The 17,302-nt window shown below is 36.9% G+C and overlaps 1 protein-coding gene across 2 annotated transcripts in view; it reads left to right on the top strand.

The window, feature by feature from the left end:
• Positions 1–3,471: 3,471 nt before the first annotated feature.
• LOC149079894 (potassium/sodium hyperpolarization-activated cyclic nucleotide-gated channel 3-like) overlaps positions 3,472–17,302 on the top strand; it is a 400,253-nt gene continuing 386,422 nt past the window's right edge. The window contains exon 1 of one of the 2 annotated variants that reach the window (XM_089240394.1): positions 3,472–3,600. The gene's annotated coding sequence lies outside the window, so the exon portion shown is untranslated. The remainder of the gene's footprint in view (positions 3,601–17,302) is intronic. The other variant, XM_089240395.1, reaches the window with a different exon arrangement.

The following is a 17,302-nucleotide window of genomic DNA, read 5'->3' as shown; positions in this document are numbered from 1 at the left end:
TTTATGCCTGAATCACGCATCTAGATACGTTTCGGAGTACCACTGGCCTGTATTATAATAAGGTGACATCGGTAAAATGGAAGGTTTCCGTTCCACTGTGAATGCTTTCCATCATTTCACAGAATTCGAAATCGAATTTCAGATTTCAAGGGTCAATATGATGCACGGCAATAATCCTTTTACAATTATTTTAATTATTATTATTCAGTTTATTTACCTTTCACATAAGATTAAAAATACACTTGACGATCCACAAATCTTCATGCATTTAAAAATTTTTAAAAACTGAACGAATTTGTGTGCTCAAATGCTATTTGCCTGCAAAAGTCCCCACTGATAAGAGATTTTGTTTTTTGCCTTAATAAACTAGTTTAAATTTTCATTGATAGAGAACACTACATACATTCACGCCGAAAACTGCATTTTTTTTAATAACTATGCAGTGAAACCTTGCTGCAACAATATTCTATATAACAATAAATCCCACTACAACGATATTGTATATAACAATAAATCCCTCTACAACGATATATTTTCCAATCTTGTTTTGGAAAATTTGTCTATAGTTTAATGTTAAACTTCCTTTCGATACAACGATATCCTTTACTACGATAAACCCCTCTATAACAATATTTTTTACGATATGGAGAATGAAAAAGATTCATATTTCACACTCAAAATCAACTTCGATATATTTTCAAATCCCTCATCAGTGTTTGTTCTTGCAACTGGTGGATGGGATGGTGTTTACAACTCCAGCATTTTGCTCTATATACCGCCCAAAAGTGCAAATGCAGTTGCCCAGAAACTGTTTTCTGTGCGGTACACAGAAATCGTGTGCAGTAAACTACATTACAGTGTGGAATAACCAACTGAGTGTTATTAATATTTACATGTAACTTTTTATTGCTAATAAATGCTCATTAATGCATTTTATGGTAACACCAACAACGTCAATACACAACATAGCAACGCCAGCAGTAACATAAATTTAGTGGTGACTGATGAAGATGCCAACCAGAGCCGCTCCGAGGTGTGTGCGAAAGGTGCGATCGCACCGGGCCCCGTGTTTTTGAGGTCCCCATACTTACGTTATATCGAGGTTTCACTGTGTATCAAGTTTTCAATTAATACACTTTATTGATTAAAATACTTTTTTTTTCTGCAATTACAAATAAGAATGATTGCTTGAAGCAGTTACGAGAGCTAAAACAATTCGAACAGAAATTCACGAAAATATACACAAACCAAATATTAAGTTCATACCTGAGATAATATGCACGAAAGCACGAAATTAGACTGAAAGGGAACTATACTACCAGATCCTAAAAATGCATTAAACCAGCTTTGAAAGCAAATTAAAATTAGGTTTAAAAAATAAACCAGATCCGAAAAGAAATTTGAAACCTGATTAAGGTTTCTCAATCTGATCCAAAAAACATACGTAAGTCAATTTTATAAAAAGAACCATAAAGGAAATAAGGGACTTTCAAAGAAGAAGGAAAAACTAGATTCAGGGAAAAAAAAATTAAATCAGATTAAAGAAAAATCTGAAATTTAACTCAGATTGGTAGTATAAAAACTGATCTAAAAAAATAATTATATCGATTGAAAGAGAAATCCAGGAGTAGAAAAAAAAACACAGAGAAAAATTCATGAAATTGGGAAAAAGTGAGCAAAAGCAAAAGGAATTTAGTGTATTTAAAAAAATATAACGAGATGAAAATTAAAATAAATATTGAAATGAATTAAAATAAATAATGAAGTGGATTGAAAACAAAGTTAAGTGAATCCTAAAAAGCGTTCGAAGTGAATCCAAAGTATAATAATGAAAATAATTCAAAATAATAAATATGAAGTGAGTATAAAAAGCAAATCCAAAAAAAGTGAATTTAAAAAACCATTCAAATCCAAAAAAAAGTGAATTTAAAAAAACCATTCAAATGACATACATTCGCGCGAAAACATTCTAATCAAAACCTGCAGACGTGAATAAAGATTAAAAAAATGAGTTGAATCCAAGAAACATTCGAAGTTAATTTAAAGAAAAAACAAGAACGTTTGAAGGGAATGAAAAAATAATAATGAAGTGAAAATCCAAAGAAAAAAAAAAAGAAAGGTATCCGAAGAACAATGAAGTGAATCCAAGAAATGAATCGAGTCCAAAAAAAACAATGAAGTGAATTCAAACATTAAAAAAAGTAAATCCATTTGAAAAAAATGCAAAGAAAAAAATGAAGTAAATAAAAAAAAGAAGAATAGAAATAAATCCAAAAGATCAGGTTCACAAAAAGTGAATTAATTCTGAAAAAACAAAAAAAGATGTGAAAAAAAAGAACCAGATCTAAAAAATGAAAACAAACACAAGAAGTTGGAATCAGATCCAAAATATTTTCGAATCAAAACGAAATCGCTTCAGATAAAATAAAAACAAAGTCGAGACAGTTAACAAATTCTATAACAATCGAAAATACGACAATAATAACACATTATTTTCAGAAAAATTTACTTTATACGCGAAGTAAAATTGACGAGAAAAAAGAAAACGATGTTATTTTGAAATTTTCAGTTTCTAAATTCAGTCCATAAATTTTATTATATTACGCAGATCCAACGAGAAAATTTTATCAAAAAAACAAAAAAAAAAAAAACAAATATTAAATTAAACGATAGAAATATGTATACAACGTGGTATATCTACAAACTTTTTCTCTTAACCAGCAGAATTTATTTTTTTTAATTTTTCGAGAAATAAAGAAAAAAAAAAAATCCTCACCTCTTTTACTTGAGAGATAAATAATATTAAAGCCGCATTCCTCAAAAATGAGCAAAAGGTGGAGAAAACCGGAAAAAAAAATTAAAAAAAAATTTACCCTCTAATACTAAAAACCAGAGGAAAAATACGAAGAAAAAAATCCTTAAGGCACGAGGAGAAATTCCACGAGCACCTACGAGCACCCCCCCCCCCCCGGCCTTGCCCAACATCTTGAGTCATCATCATCATCTTCCCAGGAAAAAAATTTCTTAAAGACGTTCCTTGCTCTCTCTCTCTCTCTTCCACCCTATCAAATTATGTATATATGAATATATACGTACACACAAAACTCAACATCACTGTATGGCGTGCTTCCCGCCACAAGCACGTGGAAGATGTTTGGACGCGGGCCAATCACAACGTTTCCTCGCGATGACGTCACGGCCTTTGCCTACGTCATCGCTTCGGATGGGGGGCGGAGGGAATGTGGGCCGTGTTAGCACATACACATTCCTGTTGGAATTTTGCCCCCATATTTCGCCGGCACAGACAGCGTGGCGCCCGCGCGTCCGTGTTGATCTGTTTCCTGTGTTGATAAGATTAATCTCTAAAAATAATACCCGACTTTTTTCCTCTCTATCAGTTGGCATTAGATTCGATTATAATTACGGGAATTTTTTTTTTTTTTTTTTTTTTCGGTCAAAGAGACAATATTTTTCTTTGTGTGTCTTGAATGTAAAGAAACGAAACTGAAGACTTTTATCCACGTAATCAATTTGTTTTTCTGAGCTGTGGATTTTTTTTCTGTCTCTGCTAGTCCAGGGGAAAAAACTATCAAGAGTCAGGTGAGTTGTTGTGATAATTGATTTTTCCATTAATGTTTTTCATGCACGGCATGATTTAATGAGTTAATCTGCATGCACGTTCAGAAATCGTATCTGCTTGCATGATTGCCATTACTTTTTTTTACGTATGTCCTGATATTTTCTTACGTATAATGCGTAAGTGACTGGATTTGGCATCGGAAATTGTATTGTCATATAAATCAGTGTTCATCAACCGTCGATCTGCAGATCAGTCTCGGTCTGCAAAAAAGTGCACTAGCTGCTTTCTTTCTTTTTTTGCACTAGCTGCTACATAATTCCAGTTTAGTTTTCTTCACTTCGTTGCGATAAAACACTGCCTCTGAGTTATTTCTGTTTTTGCCGTCGGCCGGTCTGCAAATTATTCCACCTGTTTATTTACATTTTTTGCTGGTCCGCAAATTATTTTACCTTTTATTTACCTGTTGCCGGTCTGCAAATTACATATCTCCTATTAATTTATTTTCAGTCGGTCCGCAAATTATTCTTCCTGATGATTTATTTTTCGCTAGTTAGCAAATTATTTTTCATAATTCTTTTTCTTTGGCTGTCCGCAAATTATTTCTCTCAGGTCCACCGATCCTCAAAGTTTTTTTAACCATTTTCCGTAGGTGTGTTTGATCACCTGCTTATATCTCTTCGTTGAGACAGATTTGCAGACCATGTTCTAGTTAGGAAGAGGAGGTCCGTAGGTGTAAAAATGTTGAAGAACACTGATCTGACCGTGACCATGAACTGTGATGTAGAGCGCCAGACCCAAAATTATTTATTTAAGGGCCTACATCTCTTTCATCATGGAGATCACTACTGTCGTGATCGCTATGAAAGTATTAAGGTAAAATCCTTAGTCTATTTCAGATCCTTAGTCTATGCAGACTCCCCCAGGAAAAGGGTGGGATTTATTTCTAACTTCATGAAATTTGAAATTTTTTTACCAAAAATGCCCTTTTGCACACCCAGTCATGATACGTAGATTCGGTTATATCATTATTTCCTAATGGAAATTCACTTCCAAGCAATTTTTTTTATAATCCCTTCCCTCTCTCTCTTTTTTTTTTTTCATCAATTTTTCTTTTCCATCTATCTCTTGCATTTGCATCTTTGCTTTTCCTCCATTTTTTTCTCTAGAATTTGTCTTTTGTACATATTATAAATCTATGATATATATTGATTACATGGCAATAAATAGGTTCCATTAGTCGGAGTTTCAAAAGATCAACTACATTAAATCAATTTAGAGCGGTATGTATGCTCCAGATCGAGCTCTATAGTCTAAGATAGCTCCAAATCGGGAATTAATTCCTTCTGTTACAAATTCTTAAAAGCCGTATTCAGAAAAAGTTTCGATTCCACAAACTATCACGCGTGTCTCATCTTAGTCGGTGACCGCGGCCCAGAACAGCCATTATTCTGGCCCAAAAATCCATTTTAATCTAACATAAATATTTTACCAAGGATAATAATGATAAGTATTTTAATCACTTATTATCAGATGATTTTTTTTCCATAGTAGACGACACGTATTGAAAGAAAGCCGGCAAAATCATTTGAAAATATATATTGTATTTCGAATTGTACGGCTTTTTCAGGGTCTTATTAAAGACGTACAAAGCCTCGAAAATCGCGCATTAAATGAAATGTATTGTGTGAAGTAATATAAATTTCCAAATTAAAAACTATCTTCTCTGTGATTCAAATCAAGATTAATCTCTCGAAAATACTCGAGATTTTTCTCTCTCTCCCGTTGACATTAAATTTGATTATAGTTACGAGAAATTTCTTTTCTGTGAAAGACAATATTTTTCTCTGTGTCTGGAATCTGAGAGAAAAAACCTGAAGGCATATCCATGTAATCAATTTGTTTTCCCTGAGCTGTGGATTTTTTTTCTGTCCTCCCTCTTGGGAGAAACAATATTATTAAAATCCAGGTGAGTTGTTGTGATAATTAATTTTTCATTACTGTTTTCATGTACGGTATAGTTTCTTGAATTATTCTGCTGTATTCTTTTAGAAATCTATTTGTTTGGATGATTTTCATTGCTCAATATGTGAGCAATGAAACTCATCATCACCAACATCACTTCTTACGCATCATGTTTAAGTGCCCGGATTGCATACACCAGTTTATTGTATTTTAAGTAATCAGAGCTTGAAGATCATTCTGAATCAGTTTACTATGCTTCAAGTGAGCTGAATTTTAATGCATGGTTTGAGAAATCTTTGGACATTTCTAGAATAACCTAATATATATATATTTTTGTCAGTAACTTCTCAATTGTCATTTTATATCCCTAGCATTTTTTGTTGTATTATGCTTAAGAGGTGACACGGCCCCTGTCGTCTATTTTCCAAAAATGACCTGAAAAAATATTTCATCTAATTGTAAATCAAATGCAAAAAAACTTGCGTCAATCGGTTGATTGACATTGATAAGAAAAGAAAAAAATGCAATAAACAAAAATTTTGAGAAATTTCTCAGAAATGTTTATCTAACAAAATGTTAGTAAAACGAACGGCTGATTTAGCATTTGGCGAATGGGAAGCATTTGAAAAAAAAAGGTGAATTCTGTATCTTCTAAATGTTTGAAATTTATATATATTTTTCAAACTGAAAATTTATAAAATTTTAACGAACGTCAGCTGAATCAATTAAGCAGTGTTTCCCCAATAGGGCATTATCGCATCGTGGGGGGAGGGTGCGATTAGAAGAAAAAAAATTTTGAAGAGGGGTGGAACGAAAAGTTTAGGAAACTATGATTTAAAGCAGTGATTCCCAAAGTGGGCGTTAACACCCCCTGGGGGCGATGGAAAGCTCCAGGGGAGGACGGTAGAAGCTACGGGTATAACATAGCATCTTATGGGTTAGATTACATTGAGGGGCGATGGGAGAAAAATTTCCGAAGAAGGGGGCGATGGGACAAAAAAGGTTGGGAAACTATGATTTAGAGTGAGGATATGCTCTAAATGAGGTACAGCTCGATGCATGGTTTAAGAACGCCTTAGATATTACAAAAAATAAACTTCTGGAAAAAGTTTTTCGGCAAGTTTTGATTCCAAGTAAACTTGATTGTGGGTATCTCAGCCGATAACCGCGGTCGCGTGCGGTCATCGAATTTTAAACTGACTTGAATGTTTTACTATTATTCTAATTTTATTCCGGCCACATTTCAAGTTCCTCGTGCTACTGAAGAGTAAAGAAAAAAAGCTCAAATCAACATTTCTTTTTGACTCAATATTTCAAGTTTGGCTTCAGAGTTGTTATTATTTTTTTTTTTTTGCTTAGTTTTGGTGCGAGTGTTTCGGAAAACTTCAAAATAGGAGGGGGGGGGGGGTTGGCTACCCTGTAGTAGATAATCAGTACTGCTACAAAAAAATTAAAATCTTGAGCTCTCATTCTGGACTCAATGTTCATATGCGAATAAAAGTTTTCGATATTTTTGTAACTCCGGCCGTGTAAAGGGCTAATATATTATCCAAAACATTGAGGAAAAGAACGAGTTTTTGTGATTATTTCACGAATGGAGACATACGCACATTCAAACATAAATTTTTAGTAAATCAGGAAGCATACCCATATCTAAGTGGCATACTGTAAAACAAAAACAAAATTTTTACATGAATTTCAAAAGATATTAAATTCTAAGAAATCATTCATTCATGAAGTTTTCACTTTTTAATTGAAAGCAGTGTTGAGCAAGAACAGCCATTAATACTGTAGAAAATCCGCTGTAAAAATTATTTTTTAGATGACATATTCGTGAAAACTGTTCTTGCAAATATGCATAATCAGAAAATAATTGTGCGAAAGCTTGTTTCTTATTTGCCAGATTGTTTTGTGGATGAGTTATAATAATTCTTGGAAAACGTGTCGCGAATAAACGATTCTTCTATTATTCATTGGTAATGAATAATTGCTTAATGAATGCAACACAAAATCTTGTAATTACTGAAAACCAATGACTTTGTCACTATGAAACGTTATGCATATAATAAAGATAAATACAATTAAATATGTTCTCTTTTTTTAACACTAAGATAGTTCATAATGACTGACAATCGATTTGCAGTCCATTATTCCATGTTATTTCATTCGCGAAATATATGTATATAATAACAATATTAATAATACTGACTATATTGGATAAAACGGAATATATATATATATATATATATATTTTTTTTTTGCGTTACGGATAAAAAATCCACACAAATCCTGAATAATAATGATTACTTTGGGAGGAATTTCTTTTTCATATCTGGTGAAAAAAATCATCCTTTGCAAGTATTTGGCTATTTATTGATCACATCTGATATTATGATTACTAAGTTCATGGTAACATAATTTACTCCAATATTAAAAGCACAGTTGGCCCCGCTCAAATGGATAAAATCCTCCGGCAAAAAACTTTTATCCTCAGCTCTAATTTTAAAGTTCTCCGCTTTAATGACTTTTCCTCTTAATAGAATATTACACACATCCAACCGCTATATATATAATGTTTTTATTGAATGAACCATTTGGAATACTAATTGAAAATACGTTACTAACTCAAGACATTTGAGAGTAGTTACTAGCCCCCAAATACACACAAGTTGTCTTCAATACGTACATTTAATAATTTGAATTTTTGTTCTCTGTTGAGCCAGTAGAAGGCGCTAAATTTCCTAATGAAAAGTAAGAATCTTGGGTATTGCGATCGTTGTAATTCAAAATAATTTTCATTTCATTTTCGATGTCTGATTTATTCGAGAAGCTTCATTAATATTGTTATTTTTCGTCAGTTTTCAATATTAAAAACTATACTGACATTGTAAAAGGGCAATCGAATTGTTCCCCACATAATCGGATATTATGTTCTGGAATCGTTGAAATCTGATTAAGCGAGTCCGACTGCGCATTTCATCAGAAAAAAATAAAATAAAATAGAAGACGTAAAAACATTAAATCTCATCATTTAGTACGAGGCATGACCACCATTATTCAGGGAACCCATTTCACGTTCCACGGATGACGGATATCAACGACTTTTCTGTCAGAATTGTCTCGAGATTTTACTATTATTATTATTTTTATTTCCCGTGTCTGTGTGTATTACGTAGGAGAAATTTATCGTTATTTCTCTCCCTCTGGTGGATGAAAAAAAGGGGAAAAAGTTACATTTTTGGTGATGACGATGCATTGCATCATGATGTTATAAATCTGTGCATTTCCAGCATAACATTTACATGAGTAACCCCAGAGAGAGAGAGAAAACTTTTTTTTTTAAACAACAAACAACGTTGTTGATTTATTATATTGCCGTGGAACTGCTGTAGCAAAATGTGAGCAATACCGAAACTAAATGTGCTAAGAAGCTAACTAAGAGCAGGGTCGCAATTAAGGGGGGAGCAGAAGGGTCTGGTGCCTCTGGAGCTGGACCAGGGGGCACCGAATTCCCCCTTTAACTCTGGAGTTCTTAAACTAACGATCGCGCGCCAAACATGGGTAACAAGAGCTTCCAATATTGGTCGTTCAAATTCACTTACAGCCACTCATTCACACCGAGCACAACTCCGGTCTATCGCCGTAGACAATCTAGCACCGATTAAGTTGTGCCGGAATGGTTATCGTCCCCCGCCCGAATCCCCTGGATCTCTTGGACCCCATACCCCCTGGAGGGGGGGGGGTGCTATGAAAGCGATTGCATACAAAATATAAAGATAATACAAAGTACACATTTCACTAACGGCCAGTGGCTCCTGCGCTATGTGTGCCGACCCAAACTTGATTCGTCGAGCTTCCAAGAAGGGTCATGTAAATATACATTACAGACAGGGACTCTTGAGCTATGAGCCGAAGCTTGCTTCTGAGGAGGGGCTTCCGAAAAAGGGTCGTACGAATACTATAGTTGGGGGGGAGGAGAATTCGAATCCACTTACAATCTGTGATAAATGCACTTATTGCGGTTTCTCTTAGTTAATGCGGCTCTGAGAAGTCATTTCCAAAATGTTCCATATTTTGAAATAAACGTCACGGAGCCCCTTTCAAAAATTATATTTATTTTTTACTTATTTATATTAATTACAATTTCTTTTCTAATCCAAACGCACACGGGCCCTTTGAAATATCACCAAGACCATCCTTCAAGGTGCCCAGAACACTGATTAAGGAGGGGAGCACATGAACCCACGCAACAAAATCTTAATACTGTTACGAACTATAAACGATAGATGGCGCAATTCTTTATTGCAATCTCCTGTTATCAACGAGAGTTGATACCGGTTTCGATTAAGCGCAAGGATGTGCGATTGGTGAAGAACTGGCGGAGGGCGTGTAGAGAAAATTCCAGAGAGATCTACCCACAGACGGTGGCGCCACAATCCTGGTACTACGAAATAGAAATTTGTGGAATGTTCTTTTTCTCGAAGTTTCTACCAGGGTTATAAATAGTGTGGCGCTCACAAAATGGCAGGCTCGGGAAGATGCCAGATTTTAGAGAGATTCGATGAAAACAGTCATTGCGAGAAAGTTGATAGCTTGTAAATACGTGCAAATTGCTGTTCTGTAAATAAATCTGTGTTTGTCCGTCGAACCGCTTCTTCGTTTTGCAATCTCGAAGTCTTGTGGAAAATTATCCGGAACAATACACTCACAATTTTCATGAGAATGATATCCCCTCACTTATAAAAAGGAAAATATCACCATATTAGTCTCATGATATCAAAATGCTCTATTAAATAGGATTATGACGTCACGACAAGGGTGGCTTCAGAGAAATCCGTTTCTCAACAGTAAAAAAAATATGAAATTCGAAAATCCACTCAACTGAGAAGATTTATGAACATTATAGAATTTCAAGCAGTTGAGGGGGAAAAAAGGGAAAAATAAAGAACAGGGAGCGAACTTATGGCAGCTTAATTAGCATATAATTAATGATGGAAGACCGGACGTCGTAAACATTTCCAACGGCTGTCCCGTTTTTCTTTTTGTTCATTGCACTTAAAAAAATATATTTGATATAATTTTTTTTTACTGAACTTTCTACGTTGATTTTAATTAATTTGAATATAAGAAATGGGGAAAAAAAATCCGAGGAGAAGTATTTTTCTTTCATGCATCATACATGTACGGACTGTCATCGATGACTTCACTCAACTTCCTACGGATTAATCTAATCAGCGATATTTCGGTGCTCATACATGCATACACAGCACGTCTTGCTCAATGAAGAAACATAATAGGATTAACCAAAACGGACTAGAAACACCATCACACAATTCGATACGAGAGTCCTCCCCCCCTTCCCCCCCTGCATAATTCAATGAAGTGGGTTTAGGGTATAGATCGGTTGATAAAAATTGCATAGCCAGACAGTAATAATAACCGTCGCAATAATCTGAATACTTACTGGTTCGCTGATTGCTGAATAATTTCTGAGCGTTCATTGTGATATCTGTGAATATACTGTGCCAAAGGATAAATAGCCAGTGTCTGGTTAAGGCAAACGATTTTTTTTGGTTTTTTCAAATGGAACTCGGAGTCGCTAATGCCAATTTTTTTATCGCATGTTCACATGGAAATTAAGCCAATATAGCCAAAAAACGGGGAGGGGGAAAAATTCTAAAGTAACCCTGGGAAAGAAAGGGAAAAATATTTCCATCCACAAATACGTAATAGAAAATTACGGGAAATTGTGCTTCGAAATACGGAAAAATACGGGACACTGCCAATTCTCGCCAAAAGTAAGCAAATTCACCAACTCGTGCTGAAATCATAAAAAAGTCGCCAATCGTGGGAAATGGAGCATCACTTAAAATTGCAGTGAATAAAAAAAAATTGTGTGCGATGAATATTCTTGTTTGTAGTCGTAGTTATCGTAATGTAATTTCTGAGTTAGAATGATAATGTCAATCGTTGATTTGAAGAGTAAAAGTCAAGTTGGCTTCGTTGAAAATACGTGGGGAAGATTTGGTGAGTGACCGTATGATTGGCCAAGTAAATGTGTGGATGACCATATAAGTGCATGACGGAATTTATGATCAAGTTTGTGACCGTATGAGTGACCAAGTGAATTACCATATGTTCACTCACACGGTAACTCTTTCACCGTCACTCATTTGTTCATAAATATATGGTCATCCAATCAACCATGCAGTCACTCACACTCATTTATTCATGTGGTCAGCCACTTGGTCACTCATACGGCCATTCAATTGACCAGTCATATTGTTGCTCACCTGGTCACTCATACGCTCACTCACTTACTAACTCACTCATACGCTCACTCACTTACTAACTCATTCATACGCTCACTCACTTACTAACTCATTCATACGCTCACTCACTTACTAACTCATTCATGCGCTCACTCACTTACTAACTCATTCATACGCTCACTCACTTACTAACTCACTCACACAGACACTAATTTCATAATTATATGATCATTCACTCAGCCATACAGTCGCTCACCCATGCATATGGTCACTAGTACGGTTACTCACCCAAGCCACTCACTCGGTCACTCTTATGATCAGGGCAGATGAAATGTACCGGAGGGGAAACGAGAAAGAGGCCAAATTTCTTGATCACCTCGTACGAATTCCTCAACAAATTGGTATATGCTGGAATGCGTGTACTGATCGAATGCGTGGGGGCCCTAACGCATTTATGTTGTCAGAATTGTGCTCATGTCGTGTTATTGCTTTTTGCTACCATCTGCCTTCCATATTTTGAAGTGAAGATGGTAGATGCTTGAATTCCTATATTACTGTATGTTGGTATCGTGTTGTAGATGTGCTTGCAGAGAGACTTTTTTAATTTGAAAACCGACTCGCATTCACGCCTTGAACTTCAGTTCAACCAACTTCAGTTAACCACCACTGTGCGGGAACGAGTTATGGGAACCTTGATTCTCGCGATGAGAGTCTAGCACGATGGTTCACATGACCGCAGAGCGACTTCTCAGTGCAGGCTGCAGAACTGAAATTTGAACCAGTTCACGACACTTTCATGTTGTCTCAAATGTTTCAAAGCGAAGCTTCAAAGGGGAATTATTAATTATTCCAGCTGAGTAGGGTAAGAAACTGGGACATTTCTGCAAAAAAAAGTCGGGACAGACAAAAAAGACGGAAAAATCGGGACTGTCCTGGGAAATACGGGACGTATCGTCACCCTAATAATACCGCTTTAAGGAGGGAAAAGGGATGATTGTTTTTTCCCTCCATTATTGCTTGTGGAATGGGAGGAAGAAATTTCCCTACCGGATCCAATGATGGTTAACAAGGCTGCCATATTTTGGTGATATTTGAAGTGCGGAATGCACACGTATCCCCTCAAATAAGTTGGGGTTCATGGGGATACTTTGGGTTCGTTGGCAGAGAAAATTTTTTTATCTTGACGTGAAGCTATGATCCCTCTCTCACCGTTTAACGGTAGAGTTCTGGGTTATTCATTCTGCACACAGTTTCTCCATTACTCACATAAAATACGAAACGATGAGTATACTAATTTCTTACTCTGAATTCGGAAAACAGATTGCAGTGTTTTCTGAACAAAAACATACACGCACACAAACTCGGACATACTACACGTTTAATCCCTTCACGTACAGGCTTTTGGCAACAAACTTGGATGATCTGTATTTGAAGTATCATATAAAGGGGCAAAGGCAGCAGAGAATAGCTGGAATGAGTATTCAAATGATGTATTGAAATTATCTTCCTTCCACTGGCGTTTGGACGAGATATTTCGCGCGTGATCGTAAACGGGTATTAATGTAGATTTTTGCTCCAATTTATTGTTAGATATTTCTCAGGACTTGTGAACGAGCTGCATGTACGAGGTGCTCGTAAGATTGTTTCGTAAAGTTTCGTGCAAATAAAAAAATGGGGAAAGCGAAGAGATTTTGAAGGTTTTGAACCTGACACATCATGACTTTTACATTTTAAACATCATATTCTTCTAAAATGCGTCTAAATTCAAAAATTAAGGGGGGTCGGCCGGTATCTCAAACATTAATTTATAAGGTAACTTTTCCACGTACCAACGTTCGTGGAACACTTCCATATAGTACAGGCAGACACTACTTCTGAAAAATCTGGAATATGAGGCCAACGAAAGCGGCATGGTTATAAATATACACAGTGCGTTCCACACATGAGAACTTTGAGTAAAATCATAGAAAAATCAAGACGTATATAAGGGTGATAATAATTAATTTTCCCGAACTCTGAGTAGTATTAGTAGTACTACTCATACGAATACAGACCGTTTTTCGGGATATCTTGATGAGATCATGGGGGAGAGATTTTTGAAAAAAAAAAAGTTCAAGTTTTGGCCACCAGGAGGATAAGTAGAAATTTTTATCGATTTTGTTTTTTACGCTTCATACAGCGTATATACCAAGTTTCGAATGGAATACCTCCATGAGCGTCCGAGTGGCGCAGTGGTAAGATGCTCGTCTTCCACTATGAAAATTACCGTCAAGGTCCACAGTTTCGAATCCAGCTTGAACATCAGAAACACAAGTTTCTGACCTACCTAACCTGGGGTGATCACCGATAGATGGTGCCTTCATTTCCCACCCATCTCCACTAGTTGGAAATTGCCGTATGGCGATATAGGACTGGAGATGGTGTGCGGTAAAGGAGGATTTCCTCCATGAGAGAAAGAGCGCTAGATATAGGTCTGAGTAGTCTCAGTGTACTGACGCTTCTCAGACCTATAAAGTGCCGTTCTGATGGAGGTATACCATCTAAACTTGGTATATGCGCTATATGAGTGATTCCCAACGTCAGCGTTAACCACCCCCCCCCCTTTGGGGGGCGATGGAAAGTTCCAGGGGGGAGGTAGAAGCTATGGGTATAACATAGGATCCTATGGGTTAAAATACGTTTGGGGGGGGGCGATGGGAGAAAAAAATTTCTGAGTAAGGGGGCGTCAAACTAAGCGCTATATGATAGTTTCCCAATCTTTTTGTCCCATCGCCCCCTTCAGAAATTTTTTTCTTCCCATCTCCCCTCAACACAATCTAACTCCTAGGATCCTACGTTATACCCGTAGCTTGTGCAGCACACCCCCCCCCCCTCCCAGGGGGAGTTAACATCCACGTTGGGAATCACTGCGCTATATGGATCATGGAAGAAAAGGAAAATTCAATAAAGAAGTGTCATTTATTCACCTGGTAGTCAAAAATCGAACTTTTTTGTATTGCATAAATCTCTCTCACATGATCTCATAAAGATATCTTGAAAATTTTGAAATCTGTTTAGTTTTTAAACATTTGAGACAACATGAAAGTGCCGTGAACTGGTTCAAATTTCAGTTCTGCAGAGTGAACTGAGATGTCGCTCTGCGGTCATGTGAACCATCGTGCTAGACTCTCATCGCGAGAATCAAGGTTCCCATAACTCGTTCCCGCACAGTGGTGGTTAACTGAAGTTGGTTGAACTGAAGTTCAAGGCGTGAATGCGAGTCGGTTTTCAAATTAAAAAAGTCTCTCGGCAATCACATCTACAACACGATACCAACATACAATAGTATGGAAATTCAAGCATCTACCATCTTCACTTCAAAATATGGAAGGCAGATGGTAGCAAAAAGCAATAACACGACATGAGCACAATTCTGACAACATAAATGCGTTAGGGCCCCCACGCATTCAATCAGTACCCGCATTCCAGCATATACCAATTTGTTGAGGAATGCGTACGAGGTGATCAAGAAATTTGGCCTCTTTCTCGTTTCCCCTCCGGTACATTTCATCTGCCCTGATCATAAGAGTGACCGAGTGAGTGGCTTGGGTGAGTAACCGCACTAGTGACCATATGGGTGGGTGAGCGACTGTATGGTTGAGTGAATGATCATATAAATGATGAAATTAGTGGCTGAGTGAGTGAGTGACCGTATGAGTGACCAGGTGGGCAACTGTATGACTGGTCAATTGAGTGGCCGTATGAGTGACCAAGTGGCTGACCTCATGAGTAAATGAATGTGAGTGACTGCATGGTTGTGTGGATGATCATATATATATGTATGAACGAATGAGTGACGGTGAAAGAGTTACCGTGTGAGTGAACATATGGCAACTCACTTGATCACTCATACGGTCACAAACGCGATTATTAATTCCGTCACTCACTTGGTAACTTATATGGTCATTCACACATTTATTTGGTTAATCATACGGTCATTCACACATTTATTTGGTCAATCATACGGTCACTCATCAACTCACTTGGTCAATCATACTGTCACTCATCAACTCACTTGGTCAATCATACGGTCACTCATCAACTCACTTGGTAACTTATATGGTCATTCACACATTTACTTGGTCAATCATACGGTCACTCATCAACTCACTTGCTCATTTATATGGCCACACGCTTGGTCACTCATATGCTCACTCACCCGTTACACGGCCAGGGGCAAGCAAAATGCCGGGGCGGAGGTGAAATCGTAAACTGTGTATACGAGGTGCATTGCATTGTTGTGTAGAATAGTAGTACAGTTTCCATAAGAAGCTTTCTGTACTTGCTCTGAAAAGTCGATTGAACGATGCGACGATTGCATAGCATCTGAAGGAAGATACATCAGAGCATCGATAATCCGAAACAATTGGGGAATGGGGGTGTTCGGATAACTGATTTTTCGTATAGCCGATCATCCACGGAAAAACAAATTGTACCAGTGTCATTGGAGCAATATGAAACAAAGAAACAGTGATATTAAACACAGAACTGTATACACTTTGTATCACACGTCTTACAAATAACTAGCCTAGTTTGACAAGTTCAAAATGGCCATTAAAGTAGGCCTACAGTTTAAGAAAAGAAGTCCAAAATTTTCTTTTGCTTCAAGAGCTTAGAATCGTATTTTAGCCGCGATATATCGCAAACATTTTAAAGACGTCGTCACATTCTTCTTGTTTTTCCAACCACTCCATAGCCGTCTCAAGGCAGTGAATTTGCAGAAGGTAACGCTTTCGGTTGATCGGTATACGGATAATCGATGCCCTACTGCAATGTTTCTTTACCTTTTGTTTTGCCCATGGTCCCCTATGGACCATATTTGTTTCCTCGTGCCCTCCTTATCTTAGCCAGGGCCCCTCCACATAAAAGAGTTAGACCCTTCTTATTGTTGAATTGATTTTTTTGAACAAATTGATATTAACGAAGAACTTCATGAGTAAGGTCAACCCCTGATTTAATGAAAGTTTTCGGGGAGGGGACGGTTCTATGCAGTGACATCTGTGTCTATGTAGACATGTGATATTTTCACTTAAGATCACTTAAGTGACCCACGACACAGTTACAGAACACTTAAACGATCCGTGGAATATTTAGAGATCCCCTTGAAGGACATGTGGCACAATTTTAGAGCACTTAAGCGGCCCCCAGTGCGATTCTACATCACTCAAGTTATCGCGGAACATTCCCAGATTACTTAAGTGGTCCGTGGCATAATTACGGATCACTTGAGTGATGCGTGGCACAGTTCCGGAGCACTTGAAGGATCCGTGAAACATTTAGAGATAACTAAAGTGGCTCTGTAGGGGACATAACAATAGGAAGAATGTGTTAGTTCAGGTGCCCAAAATAACTATCGAAAGGTTTTTTTTTTCCGTTTCTGGAACACCGAATAAGATGCCATTAAGAATATTTCATATCTTCATAAAGGGGGATTGATGACGTAAGAATC

The sequence above is a fragment of the Pholcus phalangioides genome, unplaced genomic scaffold (genome assembly GCF_987345545.1).
Source record: "Pholcus phalangioides strain wild (caught in Gottingen) unplaced genomic scaffold, Ppha-v1.0 ptg000012l_1, whole genome shotgun sequence".
In the NCBI taxonomy this organism is placed as follows: domain Eukaryota; kingdom Metazoa; phylum Arthropoda; class Arachnida; order Araneae; family Pholcidae; genus Pholcus; species Pholcus phalangioides.
This window is presented reverse-complemented; position numbering and strand designations above follow the sequence as displayed.